The 17,604-nt window shown below is 39.5% G+C and overlaps 1 protein-coding gene across 27 annotated transcripts in view; it reads right to left on the reverse strand.

Annotated features, from left to right (window-relative positions):
- Nucleotides 1-17,604, reverse strand: part of ncam1a (neural cell adhesion molecule 1a) — a 272,622-nt gene that overhangs the window by 218,154 nt on the left and 36,864 nt on the right. The gene's annotated exons all lie outside the window — the stretch shown is intronic.

Genomic DNA, 17,604 nt, shown 5'->3' on the forward strand with positions numbered 1-17,604 from the left:
CCTGGTTTCCTTTTTTGAGAAAAAAAAAAAACTTTCTTTGGCCTTTCTCTTGTCCTTTTCCTGACCAGACATTGTAAGGTTATTACTGAAATACATCCTAATATTGAGTGTTGTGTCTTCTTCTGTCATGGTACTGTGCAACAAACATTAAGTTAAGTATTATAATTACAGATAAAATAATGTTGCACTGCCAGATGTGACGGAATAACTGTAAAACAAGTTGCTACTACCTGTAATTTTTTCTGCCGTTAACTGGCACCTCATGTCACAAAATGAGTGTTACAAAAAGAGCCGACAAGATCCCAATGTTCTCTTCAGTGGCTGCTACTCACATTGATGTTTGGAGTATCTCTGACTAAGCAGCTACCATGTACTAGCTTTCTGTCTGTCAGGCCCCATGGCAGCTGTTTTTTATCAGCTAGATATTAGCCTCCAAGCAATTAAAGTCTACACCCACGCTTAGAGGAAAATGGTGGAATGTGTGCAGAGCTGCTACAACACATCTTGACAGCCATGCTCTCTGCTCTGGTCAGTTCATTCTTGAGTCAACACATCAGGGGGCAGATGTCTTGATGTGCTTCCTTTCTGTGAGGCTACCATTGTTGCTAAGCACATTAATCACAGTCAGAAGTGGAACCCTCTGAAAATCCACATTTTAGCAGCTCATTTACAAAGAAAACCAAACGTAATACCTAACATTTGCATGTGAAATGTGTTGTTTCATTGTATTATGTTAAAGAATGGTCAAAGCTTAACAGCACTATGGTAATTTTTATAAAATGAGCTTCAAAGAAAGAGGTTGCCCTGTTTGTACATAGTGTGCTCAGATGCAGTACTACAGACTGAAAGTACTACCAGTAACTCTAGCTTTGTACAAATACATCTTCATGTTTTCATTTCAATCCACTGTAATTGTACTCAGGCATGGCAGGTTGCATAAATGCAAATATTGCTGAGAATTTAGACATATTATCTTTCTTACTTTAGATTCTCTTCAATGTTTTCATTCTAGTGAACAGACCCGTTTGTGGTACTTGTTGGGAGATAATAGAGCCCAAAAAATATTCACATATCTTCCATATTTTATGATTATAAAGTTGATAGGAGCATTCTTGGCAGTCCACAATGTTAAAACATCAAATGCTAAAACTATGAAATTGCAGGCATGTTTCATTGCTTGTGCTATCACGTTTTAAGAAAATGTTTTTTGTGATGAGCAGTTGGAGATGGTCTTTGTCCTGTGGGTGAACGCTGACTGTACATCAGTGTTCTTGGTGAACTACAGTTAAATCAGGCTCTGAAGTGTAGTACACAAATTAAACCATGAACACTATCAATCATTATGATGACGACAGACAGCAGGGAGATTAGGGTGGAAAATGACTAGAATTATCCACTTACACGCCAGACACAAAGACTTTATTTGAGCTGTAACCTATTTAAAAGAAAGGGACACAGTTTAATTTCACTTGTCTGAGGCGTAAACAGCTTTCTGAGTCACACTGAAAAAAGCCCAGAGAGGACAAGCCTGTTACTACTCAGACTCTGCACTGCTGATACATTAGCTTGTAGTAGTTTTAGCACATTACAAGAGCCAGGGGATTATAATGATAGTAAAATAATTAACTGTAAAGCGCATTTCACAAAGGAACTGGGCAGAATGTACAGTGCTGTTGTTAACAATATGTAATTTGACACTACATTTGCACCATCTGTAAGGGGGTAGTACAATGTTGGCTGAGATATTTTGCAATCTAAAGGCTTTTTTTATTCAATTAAGAAATGACATACTCTGTGTTGCCGTTGATTAAAAAAATGTTTGTTGTTATTTGTATTCATACGCATTATTTGTATACGTTACATATAATGACAGGTTCTTTAAATTTAAGATGAAAGCCCCTCACAACAGCAGTCAAATCCTTGACTCTGACTGATTCTGTAATAAACTCTCCTCCTCCCTCATGCTGGCAGACTCAGTCATCCTCTAAAGGTTGTAATTGCGGCTGCTTAGGGGAACATTTTGAGGGCAGTAGCCCATGTTCCCTTTTTAAGAGGGGGGCAGTGTGAGTGTAGTCATCTTTGAAAAAACGGGACCCAGCAATATGTTTTTAGAAAATCAGAGGCCTTTTGGAATGTCTACAACATTTAGGCATGTTGTTTTGACTGACAGCTGGGGATGGGTGTGCCAGCCCTGTGGGAGTGACTTGGAAATTATCTGGATGTCTTTGGGGTAGTGGGAGTCATTAGCGAGCCATAGCTGTGAAGAGGTGAGGCAGGCGACTTGGTGGGCGTTGTGGGGGGGTTGTTGGAGTCGACCGGTTTTGCAACTGGCTCAGCGCATGGGCGACAGATGGAAGGGAATGCCATGTGCCGCGAGTAGGCAACGCAATCCTTCACAGCTGTCCAACAGGGCGAGGGTGTGCAAAAATAGCAGGGCAGGCCCAAAAGAGCTCACGGTGGGTATGTGGAATGAGAAGAAAACACTCTCATCGCTCACTTTCTGGCAGGGCACACTCTGCGCTGTGACCGTGGCTGATTAGACAGACCTCTGAGCGCTTCCACACAGGCAGGGGGTGGGACTGTGGACCCCTTACCTGAGCACCTCAGGTTTCCCATATTCAAAATGCGCTATCTCTAACTTCTATTTTGTGCCCAGCAGCGTTGCTCCAACAGCCACACCTCCTCCTCACCCACTGTGAGCTATTCACCATCAGAAAAATGTAACTTCCTGTTGAGGATAATAGCAGAAGGCCACCTCTTCCATTATACAGAACTACAGAAAAGGAGGATTTAGTATTTAGGGAAGGTATACAGCATAAGAATAACTGAATGAACATTGGAGAGAGGGTTCACAGATCTCACCATTTATATTTAAACATACCTGCATTTGTGGAGACAGAAATGACAACAACATCCATGTGTGCGTAATGTGTGTCTTTTAAGTTTATACCAACATACAGTAGCTAATCAACATAATACTGTTCGGCGGCCCGCTCTCATAACTATAACAAGGCACCACATAAAGAATACACCATTCAATGTAATGGATTACAAGGCATAAGAGAATTTCAACAAGCAGGACTATAAGGATGTAAGGGTGAAAACATGCAAAACACTGGCTTGGTCTTAGATTGGATGATAGGGTCACTTCAGTCAAACTACAGGTTTGAGATATCTTTCTTATCACCATGCCATCACCCCAATAGGTGACTGGAATTTTCTTTGTGGTGCTTACAGCTTTGAAGAATGACATTGAAAAATTCAACAGAATCTTTATCTTCCTAAAATCTGTGTCCATGTTTACACAGGATTATCCAACGATAGCAACGTTTTTTAAACAGTTTGCATAGGGACTCTGTCTGTCTGTCTGTCTGTCTGTCTGGATTGCTTAATAGCTAGATAGATATCACATAATTCAAGTAGCACAATACATTTGCTATCCTCTAAACATGAAAGGAAAAAGTTTTGAGTTTTTGATGCAGTAAAGTATTTTTCATTCCTGTCTAAGTTTTCCCACACATTCTGCTCTCTGCAATTATCCTGTCTGCCAGCCCACCCCGAAAACACGGGTGCATGTTGACGTGATGTGTAGGTGATACAGTCCTGAAAGGAAGCAGTCAATCCTGCCACAGGATGACAGCATGCAGCCATGCCAGGGGCATGTGATCATTATTCAATTAGAATTGCATTTGTCAGCTTGCTGGTGCGCATCACTCAACAGATCACCTACCCATGGCAGAAAATTATTGTATAAAGAAATACTATTGTGCTCTGATTAAACCAATTAAAAACACAATTTGCTACTCAGGTGATGGAGTTGATGGTGGAAGCTTAAGAAGATTCTTGATGTACGTATGAATGTATCTCAAACTAAAGAAGATGTTCAACAAATGCTTCCACACCTAAAAACACAGATATGAAAGTGTTTTCTGTGATGGATCACACATGATTCTGGTTTAGTCATGATTTGTATTAAAAAGTCTGTTAACGCAAATTACAACAAAAACAACAACGTATTTCTAGTTTGGGTTTTATTTGTCCTGGATTTGAAATATCTGTCTCTGGGATTTTTGCATTTTGGCTATTTGTTTGGTAGAAAAAATGATTATAAGGGCCTTCATGAACCATATTAGTGCTCTAGATGTATTTCCTAATAAAACGTGGTGTCTTGATTAAATCATAATAACCAATTGAAAAATGTCACGTTTGGACTGGTTATTCTATTAGAATTAGAAATGCAAGTAATTAGGCCACTTAATGAAATGAGATACAGAGACTTGTTGTAGACATTTCTGTCATGAGAGGTACATTAATATTTGTTTATCTTTCAGGCTGATGGATATCAGTGGTGAACTAAAATGTCTTATCAGTATCAGGGAAAACCTGCAGCTCATTACTTCTAACTAAAATGATAATATAATAACACATTTAAAAAAAAACTCCAGCATGGTCCTTTAAAATGCTCATATTTTTTTCAAATTTCCAAATACTACGCCCGGGTGTGCTTCTGACGGGAGGCTAAGTTTAAAATAGCCTTCATGTGGTCCTGTGAGGGGCTGCATGCAATCCATACTGTGAGTGGACCATGATAAATTCAGAGGTAAAACCTTAGCGCTATGAGCAAGACTCCATCATGGATCACCTCATGGAGCAAGGGGGTTGACATTGGATACTCCCCATGGAGAGGACCCTAGACCCTGGGACAGTGGGTTTAGCGGACTGATGGGGCCCCTCTCTTTTGAATAAATGCACAGTGGCGGACAGCCGGCAGCAGACGAGAGCGTTTAAGGAGGGACTCGTGCGGCGAGGGGCTTGGACGGCATCCAGAGGCTCTCGCTGAGCAGCTTAATCACAACCAGATTTGGAAATTTAAGATGAAAACAAAACTGGGGAAGCTTGTAAAAATTTATGAGGTCTTTGGAAGGTGAGGCTGCAACTGTTTGGGCTATGTGTGTGTGTGTGTGTGTGTGTGTGTGTGTGTGTGTGTGTGTGTGTGTGTGTGTGTGTGTGTGTGTCCTGTAACTACACTTTATTATCTGCAACATTATCACAAGAAAGTCATTACAGTCATGTCCTATATCCTACAATAGCTGTCATGTTCACAACATACCCAGCCATGACAGACATGCTGACAGCTTCATTTCATTATTTACCCCTGTGGCACTGCCATATGTTGGCATGTAGCCCATATTCTCAGCCCTGTCTCCCGGAAATGACATTCACAATATACACTACTAATGTGTATTGCCAAAAAACAGAATTGTTGCTTGGAATATACTTCATGGCAACGTTCTTTTAAGTGAGAAAGTGCAACGTTATTTTACTAGGAGGACAATAAAGACAGGATTCGCATCCTGCGAGTGGTTATGTTATTGCGCCTTAACATAACCATAAAAAACACTCATGACGCTCATCGCTCATTTAGTTGCTACAAGTGGGTATAGTAGCCTAGAAAACAAATGATATACTGTATGTTAGTGATACGTTCAGTATCAAGATCTTCATAATTTGCCAGATCCTTTAAAGTCATCTCCTGCTATGTTGATTAAAAAACAGCATAATCGGGACAGCTATACCTTTTCTTAAAACATGTCTGCAATTAAGTATTATATAAACAAGTTCTGGTGGTCTCACAGTTTTTTTTCTAATGACCTTATGATTTACAGATTTTTTCTTTACAAGTGCAAATGTGCCCTGATGTTTGCATTAGAGGAAAGTTCAAACCAAAAGCATTAGGACTCATCTTCTGTGGACCGCGAATAGCAGCAACAAAGGTAATGGAAATCTGAGCTCTCAAGAGACATTTACAAAGGCTTTGGACCCAAATGTTGGATAGCCAGACGGCTGGCACACCGACCATAATCACCATCTTTAAGAGCCATCAGTAAAGGGGCAAATTGGCCTTTAGCAACAGCCATATAAATAATGGCTTTCTGTTATTTCCAGAACACAGAGTCACCTTGGATTTTTTTTATCCCTGTTTTAACACATAGTTGTCCCCTAAGGGCTTATTAATTGGTAAAGTAAAACTACCAGATAACTCACCTATTACAGAAGACATGATAGGATGTCATCAAGTGATCCAAAGGAGCAGAGACAAAAGAGACAGAGAAAAAAACAGAAATTAGTTACATTGTAAACAACTTTCAAACAGTACATAGAGTGCACAAAGTCACACATGAAAAGTCTTCCAGTTGTAAAGCGAATGAAGCCAAGAAGCCTTAAAGCAGAACAGCTTTACAAACAGAATCCTTTCCTGAAGAGGGAGAAAAAAACCCCAGACATTTCTATTTTCGGCTGACCTTTAAATAAAGTCAAAGTTTATGAGAGAACCACAGCTCTGTTCCTCACTCTTCAACACATTTACAAGGTTGATAGTGTTTCACGTTAATGATGATGACACACCAGCCAGGACATGGTAGGGTAAGGCATTGTTAAAATAATGAAGGTGCATCCTTTTAAAAAAAATTTGAAGGGTGTGATGTCAGAGCTTCAGTGTTTCTCCAACTGCAAATCTCTGCAGCTCGGCGTGGTACTGTTTGCTTGTTTTAATTCAAGTAAGCTTAAAGGATTAACACCGTCTCAGGTAACATCATGACCTTTTACTACTGAAGTCAGGCTATAATCAGGGCTTCAAGGGACATTTCATATACTTACACAAGTCTTTTTTTATTTGAATTGCACACATACTGTATACAGGCTATGAAAAGGCCAAAACTGATCACAAAAAGCCGACTGGACTGGGATTTTTCCGTTTCCTCATTCCTGGAATGCAATCAACCAAATACTGTGTCTCTATATTGGGAAGAGAATATGCTGGGTTGGTCCCCCCTTTTCACCCCATTTCCTTTTGTCAAAATTACCATAAAACACGTCTTCATTCTTGCTTTTTAGTAGCCAGCAAATTGCGTCAATTTTGCAAGAGTGAAAAGGCTGTGAAAAGTGAATGCCAAGGTCAACTTATTAATCTACCTGAAGAACAGCCCCTCTATCCTTTTGCTTTCAAGTGGTAATAATCTCAGCCCTCTCGAGTGTTCAAGAAAAGGGGGCAGGCAAAGGGCAAATGAGAGGCAAAAAGTTACTTTGAAGCGATAGGAGTGTAAGCAAAACGCTGAAAATGGGGTGCTACACAAAGACAGGCAACATCAATCATCCAACGTCCCCCCCCCCCGACGGCAGTCATTTTTGTAAAATAATAGTAATGAAGGAACATGTCATCCAGTGCAATGGTGTGGCTCATTGATGTGTTTTTAATAGTTTTTGGACAACACTATGCTACTGTATATCAGGCTTTAGCTTGTGTGTATGTTTAGAGACTGCCTGTCAGAGCAAATAAAATTATTTTTTTTGGAATATGCCCTATGAAACCTGCAAGTACAGGTGTGTTGTGAGTAACTGTGGTCAGTGTGTGGTCTAAAAATTGGTTGTGTGTCTCTAAGCAGCCAAAAATGAATGGGTAGTGATTGATGCTGCTTAGAAAGTGCATCAACAGCCACAAAACAGGGAACCACTTCTGTATCTCTTTATTAAATACCTGAAGTCTTTTGTAGACGTGAATGAGTCCTCCACCAGTATAAACGGCTTTGGCTTTACAAATTTAGCATTTCCTAGCAACGTATTTAACAGAGTCAACAGACAGCATGTGCATTTGAGTTATCCTGATGTTCCTGTTTAGCAGGTTTTTTTTCTACACTCCAAGATCTTGCCCCTGCCAAACCTATAATTCTAGATGAGCTAGTGGGGTTGACCTACCAAGTGGCTGGCTCAGGTGTGTCTGCCACTGAGGGATTTTAGCTGATATAAGACACCAGGTGGCAGATACTGGACGTTCGTATCTAAGACAACACTGGAATCAACATTGCTTTATTACATTAGACTGGGAACTTAAACGTAAATGTGTGCGTTTCATTAACATTTTAGACCCCTGTGGTAACTCGTTAGAAATGTAACAGGAGAGGAGCGACTGGTGTATTGATTTACAGCACAATAAAGAAAATGATTGAATAGCTGTTGCTGAAAGGTTTGAATGGTATCAAAAATGGTGTTTGATATGATGTTAATTAGGGGTGTAACAATACATCGATCTGGATTGGTATATCGATTCAATGATCATCGATCTAATATCAATGCAAAGTGAAAATATCAATACATATTCATTTAAATGTCTGGAAGCGCTCAGTAGCACAATTGTCAAATCATATTTTAGTTGTTTCTAGTGTTGCTATGAACGGAACTGATTGTGTTAAATGGGAATAGCATAGGATATTGTCTCATATCGATTGCACGTCCCTGAATAGAATATAATCAAAATCATATTGTGGCAGACTCTGTGATATCAGCAAATATTGTATCATTATCCAAACAAATGTTATACAACTTGATTTAGACGCCCAAAGTAAATCTTATGGATTACAAATTCAACACTGGACCACCAGATGTGGGTTTAAGTGGAGCAATGATGTAACTGCAAAGCGACTAGATCATATTCACTTTTTTTTTTTTTTTTTTTTTTTTTTTTTTTTACACACACCAAATTTAAGGATTTTTTTAATGACTAACTTTTTATAACTTTAAAATTACGTAATTCATAAAGATTGTACAATAACCATACAATTATCTTTCAGTGCATCCATGTTTGAACGGTCATACAACAGCTGAGGGATCTTCAATAAAATGCTGTCCCTAGTAAGAACAAATTAACGGGCTGGTTGATCTGTTTTGTTAGTACATTCATCAGAGCTCATACGTTGCCATCAGCTAGTTGCTTTGCCAACGTAAAGGCTAGCTGCTGCCAGCTCTTGTCATATGAATCAAGTGTGTACAGCAACTAGTCATGAGTCAGCCTGACTTAATTGGAAATTGCCAGCAGATACTGTAAATCAAAAGGTGTGAAACAGATTCTTCGTTTAAAATGCTGCTGCTTCTACAACAAAAACAGAGCCTTTGGTTCACCTTTTTGATTTGAAGGCGTCACCTCCTGTCTGCTCCATACAGCTCCAACTTACTGTGCGGCTGACTGCTGAAAACAAGCACAGTAGAGCAGAGTGTGCTTGTTGCAGAGCACACAGGCACAGATAACAGGCTTAAGCGCTGGCTGAGTATGAAGTATTAAGACCACAAAATTCTGTCCTCCAGCAAAGCCACTGACATAGTACCAAACTGCTCCAAGTCAAGGTCTTACTAGACATGGACCACTAAGTAGCCCGACTGTCCTAACTTGACCTTACACGCCATGGATGTACCATGTCTCTCTGACTGAGAATTCACAAAGATGCAAGTATACAGCATAGAACCACGAGTGCATATGTACTCAACACAAACCGGTTGAAACCAGTCAGCAGCTGAGTACGTTTTATCCTGATCGGCTTTAAGAGACATTTGAATAGTTGTATCTTACTCACTGCATCGGTACCTAAAAGTAGCCTGACTATTTTCACCTATAGACATTCGGGATGTGTTTGTTTGGCACACGTCATGCTTGTCCTGGTGTAAATCACAGGAGTTTGGCGCTGCAGAATGGAGTTTGAGTCCTGCATCCAGGTAGTGTTAGTGCACCAACAAGGACGAGCAAACAGTAAGTAGCAGTTTACTAGTATAGCAGTATACTGCATCTGTTCGCTATAAATACTGTTCTCACACTTAATCCGTTACCACTTGTGAATATGTGCAAGGCTAGCAAGTCACAATTCAATCTGTACTCAACCCGTCTACAGGGGTGCTGGAAGGACATGGTAGTGTGTTCAAAACTGACATTATTCAACCCAAATAGTAGAGGCTTGGAAATCAATAGGACATCAGAGAAAAGTCACATCAGTCTCTGGCCTAATAACAGGCCAGACTGCGGTAGAAGCAAGTAAGCAGCCATAAAGTGAGGCTGCTTTGTGTCTTCATGCCTCAGTCAGAATACGGCCTGAAAAGAAGCCCATAAGTCCAACATCTGAGAGTTTGCAGGGAGGGAGAGCAAAAAGATCGTATGAAAGAAGTGCAAAGCAGACAGCACATTGCATATCGTTAAATATTGATGTGTCTCGATGGTGAACTGACAAATTTTAAATGCTGTTTATTAAGTACCTTCAGTTAGAGACGTATGCCAGAGCTTTACACAGATCCCCTGCTACTTCCTGTTACACTTCATTTACTTGTCCGCTTGTCTTAGCCTACTTACTGTATGAAACATGCTCCACTGCCACTTGCAGTTTATGGTCAGTGTTGTCCAGAAAAGGTTATTTGCTTTAATTGTTGATGCATGGATAAATATTCAATTAATAAATACTATTATAATGTTACTATCAATAGTCCTGTTGCTGTGCAGGTTATACAGAACTGTCATGTGTAATTGCAGGGCAGTGTGTGAAACTATACAGGAACATTTGGAATTCATTTGTTCAGCGTTTCTCTTTCATTAATGTTTCACGTTCAATCAAATCTAACGCGCAGTTTTAATACAGCGAGAACAATTTTCAATGCTTAAATTAGAGATTTAATTATCTAAACAGTTGACGAAAACAGTCAATCAACTTTTCCTCTAATGAGCTCGCTGCTATAACTCAGGAGGGGACAGTGGAGTCTGTCAAACATCCATGTTGTGTGCTGATCAAACAAGCTAGGGATGATGGTTCTGGGAAATTAGTGCATTTCTTTTTATAACCAGTTATTACATAGCTTACCCCATTTAAAAAGTCACTGAAATATTGCATCCTCACTGGATCACTAGCTCTTTGGAAGTTTTTTTTTTTTGTCTTTACTGTTAAAAAATGAATCAGAACAAACAGGAGTCTCTTCTGATAAGTCTCTTCTGATCTCCAACTGGACTGTGTGAAGATGCCTGCAGAAATAACGCACATGAGGGAGGAACCTACTGTAGATCTTTTGCTAAAACTAATGTAATTTATTCAGAAACATATGTAGTTACAGGTGTGTGTCTCTGACGTGGACTGATAGCGACAGATGTGGGTAGAAATTAGGGCTGTGCAATTACTAGAATGTTCATCGCGATTTTGATTCCTAATGATCAAAAAAAACAATGCTATTGAGAACAAACAATTATTTTGCACATTACATTTTGCAAGTAAACTATTATTTTGTCTTGAATGGAAGAAAAAAAAATTAAAACAGGAAAAGTAATAGGGGTTATTTTACTGTTCAAGGTGTTTTCACTGTTAATTTGTCTAACTGTTTTAATGTTTGTTTTTTTAAAGTTCAATAAATGCAACATCTTTCCAAAAGTCACTGAGTAATCGTGGTAATCGTGATTTCAATATTGACCAAATTCATTGTGATTATGATGGTTTCCATTAATGAGGAGGCCTAGTAGAAATATAACTGTAATGCAGTACACTCAACACAGTTCAGACCCAAAAATAAAATCATAATCAGACATCACAGATATCAGACAGTCAGATATCCTTAAATAACTCGTCACTGTCTATTTCGGAGTTCTCATGATGACCGTTTGAGCTAACAAACCTGGTATATGCTGCTCTTTCGGAGGGGATATGCAGTGCAATTCATGTGTATTTGCATTGTTAAATCACTTTCCAGCCTCAAGCCCTCATGGGGATTATGGAAATGCAATTATTTTGTATCAATACAACAGCATAATCAACTCATACCTAGGCAATATCATTACAACCCGGACTGCCAGATGCCTAATCGGAACCTCTATTATCTCTACCTCTGTCTTTTGTCCTGTCTGCCAGTGAATTCAATTGTAACATCATTAGTGGCTTTTACAGGGACAATGACCCTTCTGTCTTCGCATAAATGATCTGAAGATCCAACGGGTGAGCTTATCTTTTGCATCAGGACATGCACCAGAAAAGGTCAAGATACAGATTTGAATATGATGGTTCTCAGAAATGTACTCATTCATCATGCTGGTGAAAAGAAGGCTTAGGTATGTCATTGTAGTCAATGTAGTTAATAAAACATTCACGGGCAAAAAAACGTTTCTGATTCTGATGTCATTGGCAAAGCTTTTTAACAGATTCTACCATACTTCAGTTAAAGATGGTGAAGACATCCAAAATCCTTGCAATGAACTACAGTTATTATATTTCCCATTACTGTTCCTCTCTATAGACAGGATAGTATGTCTTTGTGTTGTAACACTCTGAGAACAGCCCACATTTCTCCTGCAATTGGAAGTGCTGAGGACTGAGCATCGCCACTGGGCCATCATTTCAGCAAAGTCCTGATATGACTGAATCAGGGGAGACATGCAGTGTATTGAAAGCAATGAATAATGGGATTGCTGGCCAGTGGAAACAGAAATCTGCTAAAATATTCAGCACCAGAGGAATTAAAGTGAAGAGAATACATCTCACTGTGTACCAGGACAAACCGGGGGGAAAAAAAGTATGTAGCATCACGTGTCCACACACGTAAGATGACACACGACATGGTCCATTAATCGTTGAGTTGATTGTCAGAGAACTGTGCCAAATTGTCTCTGTGTTGACACCATCTCTAACGTGAGTATGTATTTTTTATGATTGATATTAAATATCTTTGGGTTTGGGACTAACAAACAAGTAGTTTTAAAATATGACTCTGGAAACTTGTGATGGACATTTTTTAAGCACACTTTTACAAAAATATGAGGAAAATAAACTCTTTATATGGGGAAGACTAGTTATAGTAAAAATCTGTTTTGAATACCTAGTAACCCATAGCACCACCTTATACACACTAATGTGCCATGCTTAAAAACTATAGTTTCAAGTTCTCTTTTCTTTAATACATAAAGTACAAACGTGTTTGTATTGTGTTACATTATAAGACATGAGTCAAATCAAGTTCTAACAATTAACATTCTGCAGCAGTTTTCACAAACGTTGATGTAGCAGTACAGAACCTGGAATGTTTTTAATGTCAGCTGACACTCTTGAAACGGCTGTGTTTGCCTGCTCCTTAAACGGCATTGTTATGGAAGTTGCAGGATGTTCAGGAAATGAACAGAGTTAGAAAATAAACAGCACTGATTTCAGATGTGGTGAAAATTTAGAGTGCAAAAAGACACCAATGTTTTTCCTGTTTGATAAAAGTGGCCTTAAACTCAGCAGACTTTCAGAGAGCTAAGAACAACACAGGCTAAATAACAAAGCAGAGGTCTTAACATGCTGCCTCACCACTTGAGCAAAAAGAAATGCTCTTTGTCAATGCCACCTTCACAATCACTCTGAGCCCTCCAGTCCAAAGAAACATATCCCCGTGGGGAAACGACAGGAAATGGTTGTGATTCTCATCAGTAACCTGGCAGGAACCAGTGAGTGATGGCTTCCAAACCCTGATTTAATACAATTTCCAATACACCCGTCACACTTAATGGCATGTCGCTCTAAAGGTACACAATCAGTGGGCTTTGTTACAACTGGTTTCACTGTGACAAACAGCTTGCTACAACCTTCAATAAAGATCATTTCAGCAGTGCAGTGATGGAAAAATACAACAAGACTTGACACAGGAGTTATTTTGTTTTAATCCCATCGTAATGTCAAAGAGTTACTTCTCTATTTGCCAATATTCCCTTGTGCCTTCCAGTATAAGTTAGCCTGGCATAGGTCGACTCATTGGAAAATGCGCATTAGTCTAGAATAGGGGTCACCAACACAGTGCCCGCGGGCACCAGGTAGCCCCCAAGGACCACATGAGTAGCCCTCAGGCCTGTTCTAAAAATGAAAATTGAATATTGATATTATCTGTTTCCCACCTTGTTAAGTCATTGTTGATAATTATTGATAATGAGAAATCATTAACGTGATCAGTGTCTTCACATAGATGACTATCATTAATCATTAATAATATATAACTAAAGGCAAACTGAGAAAATTTGTTATTTTAGAAGAGTATCAAACTGGTAGCCCTTCGTATGACTCAGTACCCATGAAGTAGCTCTCAGTTTCAAAAAGGTTGGTGACCCCTGGTCTAGAACCTCTCTGTTCATTTTAGATTTCAGTGAAGACCCAAATGTTTCTGCCCGCATTTGAATAGACCTACAATCAATTAGACCAACGAAACTGAAACCAATCGGAGAAACAAGACGACGTAGCTCTGAGCAACGCAACTAGGGGTGCACCGATCTGATATTAAGATCGGATATTGGCCCCGATATTGACAAAACAGCTGAATCGGGGATCGGAAAAATTAACAGATCCACAGGCCGATCCAGTTTTTTTTTTTTTTTTTCCTCCGTCGCAGCACTGGGACCCCTGTTAACTGCGTACCCTCCTCACTCATGGTAGTAACTTTATAACACAACAATTAATAACCCACAACTAACTTTATTTAAAAGGATAAAACACCAAAGCACATAACAATTTGTGACTTAAACAGTTTCTAACACTAATAATTTCACATTTACAAATGTAGCTACACCGCCGAACGGCATGTTGGGTAACATTATAGCTGCTAGCTAGCCAGGTAGCATAACAGTCTGTTAAGCTGGGAGAGGCTCCGGTCACTACTGCACATTCAAGAACAGAGAAGAAAGTTAGAGGATGAAGAAAGACCGGAGATACACCAGAACAACGTATGCTCAAGAGAGGAGCCGTCTGTTGTTGCAAGGTTTTTTGTTTCTAAAAAATCTGACATAATTTAGCCACTGTTGTTGCCCGTCGCTCTAACGTTACTCGGCCGGGCTAACGTTACCGTGCTAACGTTACAGTGCTAACGTTAAAGACATGTCACTTCAAGCATGCAGCAGAGCAACATTATGAACGCAATCCAGCTACGGTCCCGCTACAGACCGTTGAGAAAGACAGGTTCAGAGCAATGATTAAAACACTGGATTTAAGATGTCTTGCCTCGCTGAAATACGTCCGCCAACCTACAAACATTATTCAAACAGCAAAGGAGGCTGACAGCGGAGCTACGTTCAGTCGCCCACTACAACCACACTACAACCTAACTTACCTGTGGCCAAGGTAGTGTTAGCTTACAACTATTTTGTTTTGAAAGGGAAACAATGTTAAAGTTGTTTGTATGTGTATTCATTCGATTTGAGTTTATTTTACTACTTTGCAGTTTGCAGAAAAAAAAAAAAATAGTTTAGATTCTGTAACCGTTTGACGGATTCTCCTTCATATAACGTTATTGTATAATGTTGATGAGCCAAGCAAACCCTTTAGTAATCAAAGCTTTTAGTAAACATGATGACATTACAATGTTTTTGTGATATTCTATGTACTCCTGACAGTAGAATAAGCCATTATAAACCTATATAAAGGCCCATTATTGTTATTTATTTAAATAAATTTTAAGAAGTTTGATTACATTATATTTTCGATTTGAATGCACAATTGTTTTTTAAATAACAAATAAATAAGAATTCAATACATTACATCTATGTTATTTTGTCTTAGTTAGGAAAGTAATGTTTAGTTAGGAAAGTCTGGTGCCTTTAGTCTCTTCCACATGGTGGAAGGAAGTTATAAGGTGCAAAAGGTATACAGTTTATTATTAATTCAACAAAAGTATCGGATCGGTATTGGGTATCGACAGATACACAAAGCCCTGGCATCGGTATCGGGACTGAAAAAGTTGGATCGGTGCATCCCTAAACACAACACAAGATTTTTTGTGATTGGCCCAACTATTTCTCCATGAGCTTTTTTGTGACTTGTGATTTTCTCCCACAGGTCGCTCACAACAGGTGTAAAAAAAGAACTGGCCGACATTGTAAATTGTGATAGTGAATGATGACCATCACTGACAAGTAAAACCATCTGCACATTTTGCGACAATATGATACAAACTAACAGGACAACGTTTGACAGATATTTTCCAAGTGAAAATTAAAAATTAATTGCTTGTGTATGCCTCTGTCTCTCAGAAACACTGTTGTAGTTATATTTTTCTAGCCTCCGAACCACTTATTGACAGAAAGATTGGCTCCTATAATCCCTTCATCTTTCCACGCTGCCTAAAGCCTCTAGCAATATCTCTATCCATCTGGTACATAACGGCGCTTGGGTCCCTTGGTTTATCATGTCTAAACTATCTTATGCCTTCTACCTCATAGGCAGACTTAATCACAACATTGCTTTCTTCCTTTCCAGCTGGCCGATGAACAGATAGAGCCTCCTGCCAGTCTGCAAAGCTTTGACAGCTCATACAAACCTCGAAAACTCTTCCGAAACTCAGCAAAGATGCATACTGGCAATGATTGGAGAGGGACACCACATGTTACGTCTGCCTGTGGTGGGGTTTTGTCTGGGTACATGATCGATGTTTTGAAACTTGCATTAAAGAATACTACTATTTAAAGTGCCCATATTATGATAAAAAAACACTTTCTGGGATTTGGGGTGTTATTTTGTGTCTCTGGTGCTTCCACACGCATACAAACTTGGAAAAAAAACCATCCATTCTGTTTTGAGTGAGATATGGGTTTCTGAATGTATCCTGCCTTCAGTCTCCGGGTGAGCTGGTCAAAATCGGCAGGGCTGTCTACGTCATTGGCCAAAATATTTGGTGTGTGCTAATCACTTTAGCTAATACCACATCAGCAAGCTGTTTCTCCAACTTCGTCAGTACAAGGCAGGATTAGCCGGGAGACTTCTTCTAAACGAGGGCGCACTTCCAACTTTGCGTTGAATACCTGCAGACGAGGGACATGTAAGTAATTCTATACAATTTATTTTGTAGATTAGGGTGAACTTGTGTGTGTTGTAGCAGTGTTTTGGCATTGACAACGAGGTGGCTAACCGCTAGCAGCGCTAGCTTCTAGCTAGTAGTCCTTACCTAGCTACTGCACATGTGCGACCAACAACAAAGATGGGATAGAAGTGAAACCTATTCTGGTACAATCTCAAAATACAATTATGAACCTGAAAATGAGCATAACATGGGCGCTTTAATACATTTTAATTACTATTTTGGCATTTTGCTGTAGCTAATAGATTGTACAGTTGATACATTGTTCATTTTTCAAGCAAAAATATCAAAGGTTCAACATTTCCAGCTTCTCAAATGTGAGTATTTGTTGCCTTTCTGTGTCTCATGTGGCTGTAAACAGAAAAGGTGCTGACACATTAGGCAGAGTGCAAAGAACTAGTGGCGGCGAGGGCCGACTGTGGCGTCGCCTCACATCGCCTTTGCTAAATAGTTGTACTTGAACACACCTCAAAGACTACAGTCGACCAGCATGTACATTGTGCGCTGACCCAAGAAAGGTCTACGATCTTTCAATTACCTTTTGTTTGTTTAGAAATGTGTAAGTAGATCTTTGTATCACGGTACCTTTGCACTCTTATTCATTCCGTTTTGACAGCCTCATTGTGTATAAAATTGATCAGATGAAGATAAATATGAGAAGTGCCTACTATGTGACTTAAGACCCATGCTTGCTCTCCCCACTTCCCTTTTGTCTTCTTATGCACTAATTTGCTTAAGCTGAACAGCCAATCAAAGTAATTCCTCTCATCGACAGCTCCGACGCCGATTAGACATGTTGAATCAGCTGATAAAAGCGGACAAGGGTTGACAAATGGTGAAGTGCGTGACACATCGCAAAAACTAGGGCGACGGACACTCACCGGCCGACGACCTCCCTGGTGTGTCAGTATCTTAAGTATTAGAGAGTTGGTCAAAACAAGAACAATG

The sequence above is a fragment of the Sander lucioperca genome, chromosome 13 (genome assembly GCF_008315115.2).
Source record: "Sander lucioperca isolate FBNREF2018 chromosome 13, SLUC_FBN_1.2, whole genome shotgun sequence".
NCBI lineage: Eukaryota > Metazoa > Chordata > Actinopteri > Perciformes > Percidae > Sander > Sander lucioperca.